At 44.2% G+C, this 13,099-nt stretch overlaps 1 protein-coding gene across 3 annotated transcripts in view; it reads right to left on the bottom strand.

Annotated features, from left to right (window-relative positions):
- The window catches only part of LOC147461881 (ARM repeat superfamily protein), a 247,357-nt gene that overhangs the window by 233,713 nt on the left and 545 nt on the right, over positions 1-13,099 (bottom strand). The window lies entirely within an intron of this gene.

Below are 13,099 nucleotides of genomic sequence, written 5' to 3'. Positions count from 1 at the left end.
CGGAAACTTTTATGCGAACAAGAAGAATTTTTACAAAGCCAACCAGTATGACTTTCTTGAAGATAAAAGCAAGAAAGTCCGAGAGTTTAAGGGAATGCTCGTACTTGGTGGTCCACGCTTCTCTTAAACAAGACTGCGCCACTTAAATGGCTAAAATTTAAGAAGCTTTTTATTTTTTCTTGGTTGACGCAAGAATATGAACGAGATATACGAGCTGCTTGGAATCATCTTCGGATGACCAAGAAAGATACAATCAATGCTTACTGTGAAAGATTCTGGAGCTCTTTTTTTTTTACCCGCCTCTTCATTCAAGAAGATCTTGTTCAGAGAACAGATTGAGCGGTTCACCTTGGTCTACCTACAGAGATCCGAGATCACTGCTTGGAACAGAAGTCAGCTTCTATTCAGGAGTTGATGAGTCATGCGAAGCGGGGCTTTGCCATTCACTCTGGCAGTTTGACCTACCCCACAGATGAGGCCACGACACAACAAGCCGAACAGACTTCTGGGAATGAAAGTAGAAAGAAAAAGAGCAATCCAGAGAAAAAGGATGCACGACCCAAGCTTACTCCTGAGGAGAGAGCTCGCTTCATCAGAGAGGGGAAGTGCTTTGGATGCGGGGAACAGGGACATATCTCCGCAAAGTGCCCTAAAAGGGCACACAAAGAACAGAATGATAAAGACGATGACAGGCCTGAGAGTTCGAGAGCAGCTGAGGAACTTGGCAGAAAAGGCAGATAGAAAAGCAGAACTGGTACCACATGGCCTAGAACCTGTACCAAATCTAATGAATAAAAGTAAAAACTTTGCCGCTTTTGGGGCAAAGTGAAGGATCAGGAAGCTCTTTTGAAGGAGCCAAGGCCAACTTCTTTTCACTTGGAATTGGCAGCTTGATTTGGAGTTACGCATGACGGACTGACGCCACAGGCGGAGGTAGTTCGACTGGCACCCAGATGGGATGTTGCCATTACACCGAGCATTGGCAAACTTCGTTTGCAATGACAGGGGTGTTCAGGGCATGCGAGTGACGTTCTACTCAAGATCCCTTGGTACCACAGTACTACGCCGTGGTTGACTACCGGGCCGAGAAAGCGACTTTGATAAATGAAGGGCTCAAAGAATTTTACTTGATGAACTTCACTTTCTTTACTCATTCTTTTGGGAGAGAACTGAACGATGGATAAAGGTTGAATATGTTTTGACTTGATCAAAAGCACGCCAAGATTTTTCTCCACACTCATGCCGATTGCTTTTTAGAGGGCCTGAAGATCATACCATTGACCTGATACCTGGAAGCACGCCACCGAACCGGCCACCTTACCGTGTGAGCCGAGTACAGAATGAAAAGATTATGAACCCAGTGAAAGACCTCTTGGAAAAGGGTCTTGTCCAGCATAGTACTTCACCGTATTGCTCTCCATTGTTGTTAGATTTGAAGAAAGACGGATCTTGGAGAATGTGCATTGATTATAGAGCTCTCAACAAAATCACCATCAAGAACAGATTTCCGATTCCTAGGATCAATGATATACTCGACAGGTTACAGGGATCCTTGTGCTTTAGCAGGATTGATCTAAAGAGTGGATATCATCAGATCCGAATCGCGACGGGAGACGTCTACAAGACAGTCTTCTGGACTACTTTTTGGATTATTTGAGTTTTTGGTGATGCCTTTTGGCTTAACCAATTCTCCTGCAACATTTGACCGGATGATGGACAGGATTTTTCAAGAGTACAGGCTATTTGTTGGCACTTTCTTTGATGATATCATTGTTATCTCCAAGAATGAGGCAGAACACAGAGATCATCTGCTTCAAAGATAACTTTTTGGGACACATTGTCTCAGCAGCAGGAGTGCAAGTGGATTCGGCCAAGATAGACACTATCCGTGATTGGCCCGATTTGAAGAATGTCCATGAAGTTGGAAGCTTCTTGGGACTGTGTTCGTACTACAGACGGTTCATTCAAAAGTTTGCAGAGGTTGCTTCCCCTTTGCATATCTTGATATAGAAAGGAGTCCCTTTCTCGTGGGGATCCACAGAGGTGACTGCCTTTCAGACATTGAAAGAGAAATTGACTACGGGACCAGTTTTGACTTTGCCAGACTTGCAGAAGTCATTTGAAGTATATTGTGATGCTTGTGGTCGTAGTCTGGGTGCGGTCTTGATGCAAGAAGGCCATGTCATTCCTTACGAGAGCCGATTGTTCTCTAGGCCAGAGATGACAGCACAGATATATGAGAAAGAGCTTTTGGCGGTTATCCATGCTCACTCAGTGGCGGCATTACCTACTCGGAGCGGATTTTACTGTCTTTACAAACCAGCAGAGTTTGCGCTACTTCTTGTCATAGAAGCAGCTTTCGGAAAAGCAGATGCGGTGGGCGAACATCTTGTCACAGTTTCACTTCCAGATTGTCCACGTGCAGGGACAGAACAATGTGGTGGCAGATGCTTTGTCTCGGAAGCCGTTGGTTTTGGCTATTTCCGCGATACATCATAGGAGCTTCGATCAGTATGCCACAGATACAGATTTTGCGGATATTTTCACACGGACACGGGATGGGGAGATAGTAGCTGGATACTCCCTTCGAGAAGGCTACTTGATGAAAAAGACTATGTTGTGCATTACGCAGCCGTTGAGGGAAAAGGTTATGACTGAATGCCACTGTCCACCTTTTACGGGTCACCGCGGCATTGCTACCACCATGAAAGGGGTAGAGAGATACTTCTCTTGGCCGAGACTCAAAAAGGATGTGGAAGAGTTTGTGCGCAGTTGCTTAGTATGTCAGAAGGTCAAGTTTGACATGCATAAGGCACAGAAATTGTTACAGCCTTTACCCATACCCACCCGCCCCTGGGAAAGTATTGCGATGGATTTCATTTTTGATCTCCCGAGGACACAGAGTGGTCACGATGGTATCTGGACTGTTATTGACAGATTTAGCAACCAGGCTCATTTCATTCCAGTGAAGAAAACAGTCAAGCTGGATCACTTAGCGAGACTGTTTGTGGCCGAGATCTTCAGATTACACGGCATGCCTGAGACGATTGTCTCCGACAGAGACCCCAGATTTACGAGTTTGTTTTGGAAGGCAATTTGAGAGAACATTGGCACGTGGTTGCAGTTCTCGTCATCGTTCCACCCGCAGACTAACGGGCAATCCGAGATTGCCAATTCAGTGGTTCTAGATTTATTGAAGTCTTATATCTCAGATCAGAAGACTCAATGGGAAAGATACTTACCTTTGGTGGAATTTGCCTACAATAACACGATACACTCTTCGACGGGGAAGGCGCCATTTGAGATTGTTGAAGGTGCGGCGAAGGTTCCACCCTTCCTGAGCACGAAAGATAAGATCTTTGAAGCGGATGAATATACGTGAGATTTAGATACGGCTTTTGCCAAGGTTCGCGAGACTTTGTAGAAGTCTCAAGAACGACAGAAAAAGGCAGCAGATCGCCATCGTCGCGACTTGAAACTGAAGGAGGATGATTGGGTGCTCTTACGTTTTGAGAAGGCACGCCTACAAAAGAAAAAGGGAAAGGAGAGGCTTTTTCCAAAGCTTAGTATGCGATACTACGGACCTTTCCAGATCACAGAAAAGATAAACAATGTCTCCTTTCGATTGAAACTGCAAGATACTTGGAGGATTCACAATGCATTCCATGTGAGTCTCTTGAAACCTGTTAAGGGTGATGTGCCTGATTATGGGGAGCCTAATGAGCAACCCGAAGTGGAAGAAAACGAGAAGATCCTTGTTCCTGAACAGATTTGGCACATAAAGATACGAAGACTAAACGTAAAGTCCGAAGGCGGTTCTTGGTTAAGTTCAAGAACTTTCCTGCATTTGATGCGAAGTGGATGGAGGAGGAGGACTTAGCAGATACTCCTCAGATTGAAAAACTTTACCTCGATGCTTTTTGTTTAGCATAGTCTACTCCAAATGGAACCCAGAATTCAGCTTGGCCGGAGATCTAGTGCAGTGGGATGCAAAGAGGAGAGTCACTCCGCTCCTTTGTCAATAGATGCCTTGATTAAGATACTAGAGTCACTGATGTCTCTGTGAGCTTCAGGGATACTGAGAGCTGACAGTATTCTGTTGTATGACTTTATGAAATGGAATTCTTGATAATGATATTGATTTGTTTCTTCACTTCTTTTGAGTGCAGGAACTGATAGACGAAATGACTACAGCATTTTGGTCTGATTGATCTCGAATAGACATGGTTGCAATAGGGGTTAGTCAATCGGACATCGATGAGGTCCCGATTGGACCTAGATGTGATTGCTAGCTACATTGCCGATAAATCATGCTCTAAGATCCGAATGAATGTTGAATGTCATGTGATGTCCTGTGATGTCGTGTGATGTGACTGTCGATTTGGTACATGTGCTAGATGTGTGTTCCTAGTACGTAGGTACTAACAGTCAGTGTCTGCTAAGACGGTTTATGGCTTTGTCGGTTTTGCAGGCGTAATCGCGGTCGATTACAATGCTTTCAAGAGGGGGGTATGTCACAAAGTGATGACGTGGCGGATAGTAGAAACCCTAATTTCTGGCTGAAACCCTAAATTCCTGCAAACCCTAATTTCTGGCTGAAACCTTAATTTGCAGCAAACCCTAATTTTTTCCGGGATGCCACGTGGCAGCAGCTGGTACGGATTTCCGTGATTTGTGGCGGGATTTGCGGGCTGCTTTTCTGGGCAACGCAAGTTTCTGATGCTTTCTCTACACAATGAGAAAGAGAGAGAGAGAGAGAGGAGATGCTTTTGCTTTCAGTCATTGACTCTCTGTGAGAGGGAGAAATCAGTTGCTTTTGCTTTCAGAAGCTCTCTGTGAGAGAGGGAAAAGAGCTTTTGCTTTCAGGCTTTTGCTTTCAAGCTTTTGGGGCTCTGCTTTTGGCATCCCTTGTAAACCTTTAAATAAGTGGCTTGGGCCTTCAATTCTCGGAGCATCTGGACGCAGAGTCTGAGAGCGAAACCCTAACCGCTCTCTTGTACTTTGATGATTGATTAATACATAAAGAAATACCGAAAGGGGCGCCAGTCTTTGGGGCCAATATCTCTAGGTACGGAACTCCGTCGGGCCAGTGTAAATCTATTGTGATCTGTGAATTGTTTTGAAGTGGTTATTTGGTGTTGTCGCGATTTATTCTTGACTTGGAGTGTCCAAGTCTATTACAGTAAATGCGGTGGGCTAACATCTTGTCACAATTTCATTTCCAAATAGTCCATGATCAGGGACAGAAGAATTTAGTGGCAAATGCATGAAAGCCCTTCGTTCTGGCTATTTCCGCGATACATCAAGTAGCTTCGATGATATGATTAATTAGTACGCCACCAATACTGATTTTGCAAATATCTTTCACCGGGTACAGTGTCGGGAGCTAGTTGCAAGCTATTCCATACGGAACGCCTATTTGATGCGGAAAACAATGTTGTGTCTCACACAGCCTTTGAAGGAAAAGGTATACCTTCATAAGTTCAGAATAGTCTGAACTCACGAATTATAAGAGGGAATAAAGCACTCATAAAACTATAAAAGCAAGGGACACACGAAAAGAAAAGAAAAACAAAAACAACAAACTAACTAACTAAATCACTTTGATTGCTTCGAAACAAAACTAGATAAAACAAAACATTATTAACTTAAAAATGTTTTCAAAAAAGGTATGTGTAAAATAAGTTGACGCAACTTACTTGGCTTAAAACAAGTACTCAACTTTAAGCAAAAAAAAAAAAAAAGGATAAGACATCTTAAAAACTTAATCCTAGAAATCAAACTTCACACAACAACCTATAACGAAACACATTCTTAAGTCCTCAGGTAAGCTAAATATGAAATCGAAAAATGAATACTACTACAAACCTACGAAGAGCAAAGAACCAAACTTGACAATATGTGATCTCAACTTCACTGCTTGTCCAAACAGGAAGAATAAGATTATCACCTTTATCATGCATAGCTTGGACAACAGCTATGACATCCCTACTCACGTCGTCAGTGCCCAAGAGTAGGTGCAGGTTTGCATAGAGGTCATTCATGCTTTGAACGTACTCTACAAAACCAACGAGCTGAGTTTCTATCACCCTCCGGAGGTGATGGACATACTCAGCCATGATAAAGGCTAGCCATTGTCAAGCTATAGTGAAAATACTAGAAACGCTAAAGATCAAAACAACAACATAAGGTGTTATTAAGTCAAACAATAAGTCGGCTTTTTAGCTCCCCACTTCTATTGAATTTACTACTGATTATCTTGAACATTCCAAAGGAAGAAACACTAAAAATAAACTTACTACGATGCAAAAATGAACGAACTTTTTTCATGATTCTTTGTAATGAGTATCCTTTTTCAACTAGTAAAGAAATAAGATGGCAAGATTGAACAACAAAAGTAGATTTACTAGAACAAAGACGAGAAAATCTAAATAGTTGAGAGCAAATGACACCGTACTTAGCTAAAAGAGAAATGTTCGAAGAAATGTGAGGCATGCGGATGATTTTTAGATTGGCATATTCTGGTTCAAGGCGCTTATCATAGATATCTACTTCTAATCCCAAGGGAGTCTGAAAAATCTCAAGGTCTAAAAAGGCACAACAATCACTATTTGTGGTACAGTTAAGTTCACAAAACTCCCAAGTGAACTTGGGTTACGTGCGACCGCAACAAGCAAAAAAAATTATGTGGTTCTTTCTTTGAGTGATACAGAACACTGCCAAAGCTTTGATACCAATGTAAGGTGCAGCGGAATGAATGTTGAACTTTGCTCAAGATGAGTGCTCCGAACTGTGATCAAGGGTTCCTTTTACTTACGGAAGGGAGAGCCTTCCGTTCTTAATGAGAGAGTGCAATGGACACAAAACAAGTGAATGGACACTGTGCGTGAAGGTGCATGAGACTGAGAGATAGAGAAGAGAATACGACACCAGAGCCGTAAAACCCTCCTCCGAAGGTCCCACTCTCGATGGCGAGAGTGGTCTACTATTGATTGCACAATCTGGTACAAAAGTGGATGAATGATACTGATGCAAGTCTAGGGGCTATGTCGATGTCAACGACGTGGACGACGAGACCGACTCTATGGCTAAAAAACTGAGTGCTTGCTCTGTTGTCCAAAAAACGCCAAAAGGGCTGAAATCTGATGATGCAAAAATGCTGAATAAAGCAGCCCAAAAACGCTGGTTATGGCTCAGTTTCTGCTGCTTCAAACGCTGGAATGTCAGCCCCAAAAACGCTGGTTTAGGTTGCAAGAAAAACGCTGAATCAAGCTGTGGGAAAAACGCTGGTTTTGGAGGCTATGTGCTTGCTGATTTCGCTGGTTATAAGCGCTGCACTGAGGCTGAAAAACGCTGCAGGCTGAGGCTTAAAACCCTGATTTTCTGTAGGGTAAAACGCTGATATGTTGTGGTAAAACGCTGATCTGCTGTGGTGTATGGAGATGATGCTGAGTGCTGAAAAAGCCAGGGTGATGGGTGGTCAAATGTTGGCCTTGCTTGGAGGAAAACGCCACCAAAGGGGGGGAAGTCTTGCTTGAGAGAGAGAGGGGGAACATGCTGCCCTTGGCCTGTGTTTTCCTTGCTCTTCTGCCAAATAGTGCTAGCCTAGTTTTGCTTATATATTATCTTACCCAATTTGCCCTACTCAGTTCCCAACAAAAGTCACTTAAAATAATAAGTGAAAAATGTCAAAAGTAGGGAAAATAGGTTTAATGCACTAGGAAATGCTCCTGATGGGTTCTGTTTGATTTTGACAGTAATGCTGATGATCATGCTGTGTGCAACCAGAGGATATGCATCTAGAACACTTCCTAAGCTAGACTGATTGGACTGACTGAACCGTTGTCATGTTCTAGCTTGTCCACAGACACATAGGGTTGGATGTGTCACATGACATGCATAGTATGCCAAAAGGTCAAGTTTGACAGGCATAAGGCACCAGGATTTCGACAACCTTTACCCATACCCTCCCGCCCCTAGGAAACTATTGCTATGGATTTCATTTTTATTTTTATTTTTTTTTATCTTCCCAAGCCCCAAAGTAGGCATGATGGGATTTTGACAGTCATTGACAGATTTAGCAAGCACGCCCACTTTATTCTGGTGAAGAAGACAAATAAGCCCGATCATTTGGCGAAACTGTTTCTCTCACAAATTTTCCGATGACATGGCATGTCTGAGTCCATTGTTTCGGACAGAGATCCCCGGTTTACTAGTTTTTTTTGGAGGGTAATCTAGGAGAACATTGGCACACGGTTGCAATTCTCGTCCTCGTTCCACCCGCAGACAGATGGGCAATTTGAGATAGCCATTTCAGTGGTTTTGGATTTGGTGAATTCTTATATTTTGGATCAAAAGACTCAACGGGGAAAGTATTTGCCTTTGGTGGAGTTAGTACAACAGTTTGACGTCGCCTTCTCTAGAGGTCGGTTCACAGAACACTCCAAGGTGTGAAGGGCGGCATCTTACTTAAAGAGCTGCATAGACATGGGGGTCTACTCTGTTGTTACGTATCGTGGTTAAAATTCAAAAAGACTTTCAACTCAACTTGGATATCGGATGAATATTCATCATGGCTTGGCATCACTTGAGAATGACTGAGAAAGATACATTGGATAACTACTACCATAGGTTTTTGGATACTTTTTTTGCCAGAGAGACCAGATTGAGCGGTTTTGTTGTGGTGCCTGTAGAGAGATTTGAACACTGCCTTTGCCAAGGTTCGTGAGGCTCTTGAGAAGTCTCAAGCACGGCATAAGAAGGCAGTTGATAGACATCAACGCGACTTGTAGTTGAAGGAAGATGATTGGGTGCTCTTACCGCTTGAGAAGGCACGCCTAAGGAAACGGAAGGGAAAGAAGCCGCTTTTTACAAAGCTAAGAATGCGGTACTATGGCCCTTTCCAAATTCAAGAGAAGATAAATGATGTATCCTTCAGACTGAAGTTGCCAGATACTTGGAAGATTCACAATGCTTTTCATGTGAGTCTCTTGAAACCTTTCAAGGGTGAGGTGTCAGTCGACAAGGAGCTTGAGGAGCAACCTGAAGTAGAAGAGAGCGAGGAGATTCTCATTCCGGAATAGATACTCGCTCACAAGGAAAGGAAAGAGAAAGGTAAAGTGGACGGCGGTTCTTAGTCAAGAACTACCCGGCATTGAATGCGAAGGTCTAGCTTTGACTATTCCAAGAGATCTCGGAGGTCAGCAAGGTTAAATCTAGTGTAGACAGGATTGCACAAGAGGGGAGTCACTCCGCTCCTTTGTCACAAGTTACCAAGATGGAATAAAGTCACTGATTTTCCTTTGGATTTCGGGGATACTCATGGGCTGACAGTATTCAGCTAGATGACTTTATGAAAGAAGTACTTTGACATCGGAATTCTCGAAAATAAATATGATTATGAGCGCTCACTCATGTGATTATGTTGAGTGAGGTTTGAAAGCCGAAATGATTGCCACATTTCGGTCTTGAGATTCCTTGGACATGATTGCAGTAAGAATTAATTAATCCGACATCAACGAGGTCCGGTGTGGATCTAGATGCAATTGTTAAACACGTTGCCAGGAATCATGGTCCTAGATCTCGATAAATTCTATGTGATTTGATGTTCAGTGACTGTCGTCTTTGTGCAAGTGTTGGATTTGTGTCGTTTAGTGCATCGGTACTTAGAGTCAGTGTCTACTGAATTGGTTTATGGCTTATGTCTAATTTTGTAGGCCTAATCGAGGGCGATTACAATTCTTTCAAGAGGGGGGTATGTCACAAAGTGATGACGTGGCATGACCATCCGGTAGAGAAATGGCCAAGTGGACGAGAGAAACTGAATGGACTAACTTGAAGAACTTATGAAGCACCGGTTGTGGGGTTCAAAATCCTAAAAGACAGAAGCTTGAACCCTGAAAGGGATTTCCGTAAAATGCGATGACATGTTGACGTGGCATATCGTACGGATGCTAACGCAGCAGGGCCGTACAAAATTTCCGCGATTTGTGCCACAAGTGCCACGTGGCAGGCTATATGGATTTCTGCAAATTACGCTGGCTGCTTTTGGAAATCTCTAGCGCTAGCTTTTGGGGACCAAAGCTTTTGGGTGAAAGTGCTTTGGAACTGATTGCTTTTGGGGCTCTGCTTTTGGGCATCCCATGTACTATGTATAAGAGCCCTTGGGGCCTCGCCCTGCAAAACATTTGGACGCAGACTCTAGGAGCAGAGGTCCCTCGGGAGTTGTACTTTGCAATGATTAATGATAAAGGAATACCGAAAGGGGCGCCAGACTTTGGGCCCAATACCTCTGGGCACGGAACTACGCCGGGCCGTGTCGATTCTCTCTCTCTCTCTCTCTCTCTCTCTCTCTCTCTCTCTCTCTCTCTCTCTCTCTCTCTCAAAGTTTCGTGATTTGAAGTTTCTGTTCGTGTTGCAATTGATTTCTCGCTTGGAGTGTACAAGCATGTTACATGGCATGACCGTACCAAAGGGGAAGAGAGGAGATAAGAGTCGAAGCTAGAGCTGGACCGGATAAGAGGACCCAAATCCAAGCCCAACGAAGCGTGAAATACGGTGAGAATCCCAAGAGGATTCGAGGCACAAATCGCAGGATGTTAGCGTGGCTGGTCATACACCAATGATGACTTGCAACATCAACATAAGTAGCTTTTGGTCCATTTATGAAAGCAATTGACTTTCTTTAGGCGCCAAATTTTTAAAAGGGTTTCTTTTGGGCCTGTGTGCCTTTAAATATGAGGCCTTGGGGGTCTCTTTGCAGATCAATTGCATGGTTGCCGAGTGCAAAGTGACTCCCCAACAATTGAGGCCTTGGGGGTCTCTCTATAGATCAGTGCATGGTTGCAGAGTGACTTCCCAACAATTGTATCTATAATAAGATCAATAATAAAAAAGTACCAAAGGGAACGCCTACCTTAGGGGCCACCCCATTTAGAGCACTTACTACATACAGAGATTGGGAAAGACCATATCAAACAGACCAGCTCACATAGTTCTTTCGACCTTCGCGGATGACATCTCACCATAGTGCGACAACATGGAAAGGAGTCACCCTCAATAGAGCTCATCGTCGATATAGAACATCAAAACCAATAATCCATAGGCACCAAGGGGAGAGATGGTAGCGGAGGACTGCTAACCTTGTAACGATCATGCAAGTTCTTACCAGGAGCTCCCCTATGTACACCCCATTACCACAAGGAGCTAACTAGGATTTCATTTTCATGCTGATGTACTCTCCAAGACATATAGATTTCCATTCCACACTGTAGTGAGTAGAGAATCATTTAGGACTCATGTAACTCCCTTTACCATTTTATACATTGTATACCATACACGTACCATCCACACTCATCGTAGTGATTAGAGAATCATTTAGGCCTCATGTACCTCCTTTTACCATTTTATGCATTGTATACCATACACGTACCATCCACACTCACTGACACAGCTACATCACCTTGGAGACTCTTTCTTCTGTTGTACTTTATGACATTTGGATGACACTGTCTCATAGGCGAGTTATCTTTGGCCTCTACCATACGTTAATATATTCTCTCTCTCTCTCTCTCTCTCTCTCTCTCTCTCTCTCTCTCTCTCTCTCTCTCTCTCTCTCTCTCTCTCTCTCTCTCTCTCTCTCTCTCTCTCTCTCTCTCTCTCTCTCTCTCCCCGCATGGAGTACCTAAACGTCCAAATCGGACATACCATCTGCGTGTAGCCTCGAGCCGACGCTCGCCGAAATAAACCGACTACGAATCTGCCGCAGCCTTTGTCTGCGAACGAGGAGCGCCTCGGGCGCGCGTTCGTAAATGTACATAGATGAGGTCGAAGAGGAAGTCAAGGAGATACAACATGCTGGTATGGGGAGATGGCATCATGGTTTCAGGCGCATGGGTTCAGCATAGACAGGCTGACACCATTCCAATACTCATTGGATGCACCATCTCTCACTCTTACACAGTCAGAGATCACCAAGCTCATCCGCCAAGACCTGACCCAGCTAGACACCAGGAGGACATGGATACAGCCAGCACAGGAATTGGGCACGAAGATGGCTTTCTACAGAGACCACCTTCTCTAGCTTACGGAGGATGTTTTTGTGACGAGACCCAGATACATGGACACCCACTTGTCTCATGGGATACGATGTGCTATTGGCCAGTTATGCACATCTTCTCACCAGCTGCGGATTGAGACTGGGAGATACAGCGGAGTACCAGCAGAGGCCAGGACATGCCCGTTGTGTGACATGGAGCCTGAGACAAAGTTGCATTATACATGCCGCTGCCCCGTCTACTACGAGCTACGAGGCCGCTTCCATTGCTTGTTCAGAGAGGGTTTTGGACCACTCTCAAGAGTCATGGGATATGAAGATCAGAGATGCCTTGGTTTGTTCTTGCTCGAGCTGCACAGACACAGAGACAGCCTGATGAGTGGCAAGGCTAGCCAATCTCAAAGACAGATCATAGACTTCTTCAGAACAGACACGGGACAGCCGCAAGAGCCACTCCCACAGCAAAGCTCCCCTCGTCTCACACCAGAGCGACTGAACTGGGGAAATCCAGGCACCCACGACTGCGGAGGACTACACAGCATCGACGGAGGCTACGTCAGAAGATTCGGAGTACTCTGGCCAGGCATGCACGACGCCCGGTCAAACTACTAACCATGGAGGAGATTGATGAGATCCGCCAACGACCGATGCTAGATCTCCTGTGATTCAGCTATCCAGCTTGCTGCTTAGTTCACACCTAGCAGTTTAGGATTCCATAGTATAGTATTTTATTTTGTCATTTTGTCATCTTGTTACTCTGACTTTGTATCGGATCCACCACATTGTAACTTTCTGGTCTCATAGGTCACTTTGGCCTTTTTGAAGACGTTAATATAACATTTCATTTCATTTCATCATCTCTCTCTCTCTCTCTCTCTCTCTCTCTCTCTCTCTCTCTCTCTCTCTCTCTCTCTCTCTCTCTCTCTCCTTCCTTTTTGAAGACGTTAATATAACATTTCATTTCATTTCATCTCTCTCTCTCTCTCTCTCTCTCTCTCTCTCTCTCTCTCTCTCTCTCTCTCTCTCTCTCTCTCTCTCTCTCTC

The sequence above is a fragment of the Adiantum capillus-veneris genome, chromosome 3 (assembly GCF_014529385.1).
Source record: "Adiantum capillus-veneris isolate H3 chromosome 3, ASM1452938v2, whole genome shotgun sequence".
In the NCBI taxonomy this organism is placed as follows: Eukaryota; Viridiplantae; Streptophyta; class Polypodiopsida; order Polypodiales; family Pteridaceae; genus Adiantum; species Adiantum capillus-veneris.
The sequence above is the reverse complement of the archived record's forward strand: the minus strand, read 5'-3'. Positions and strand labels throughout refer to the sequence as shown.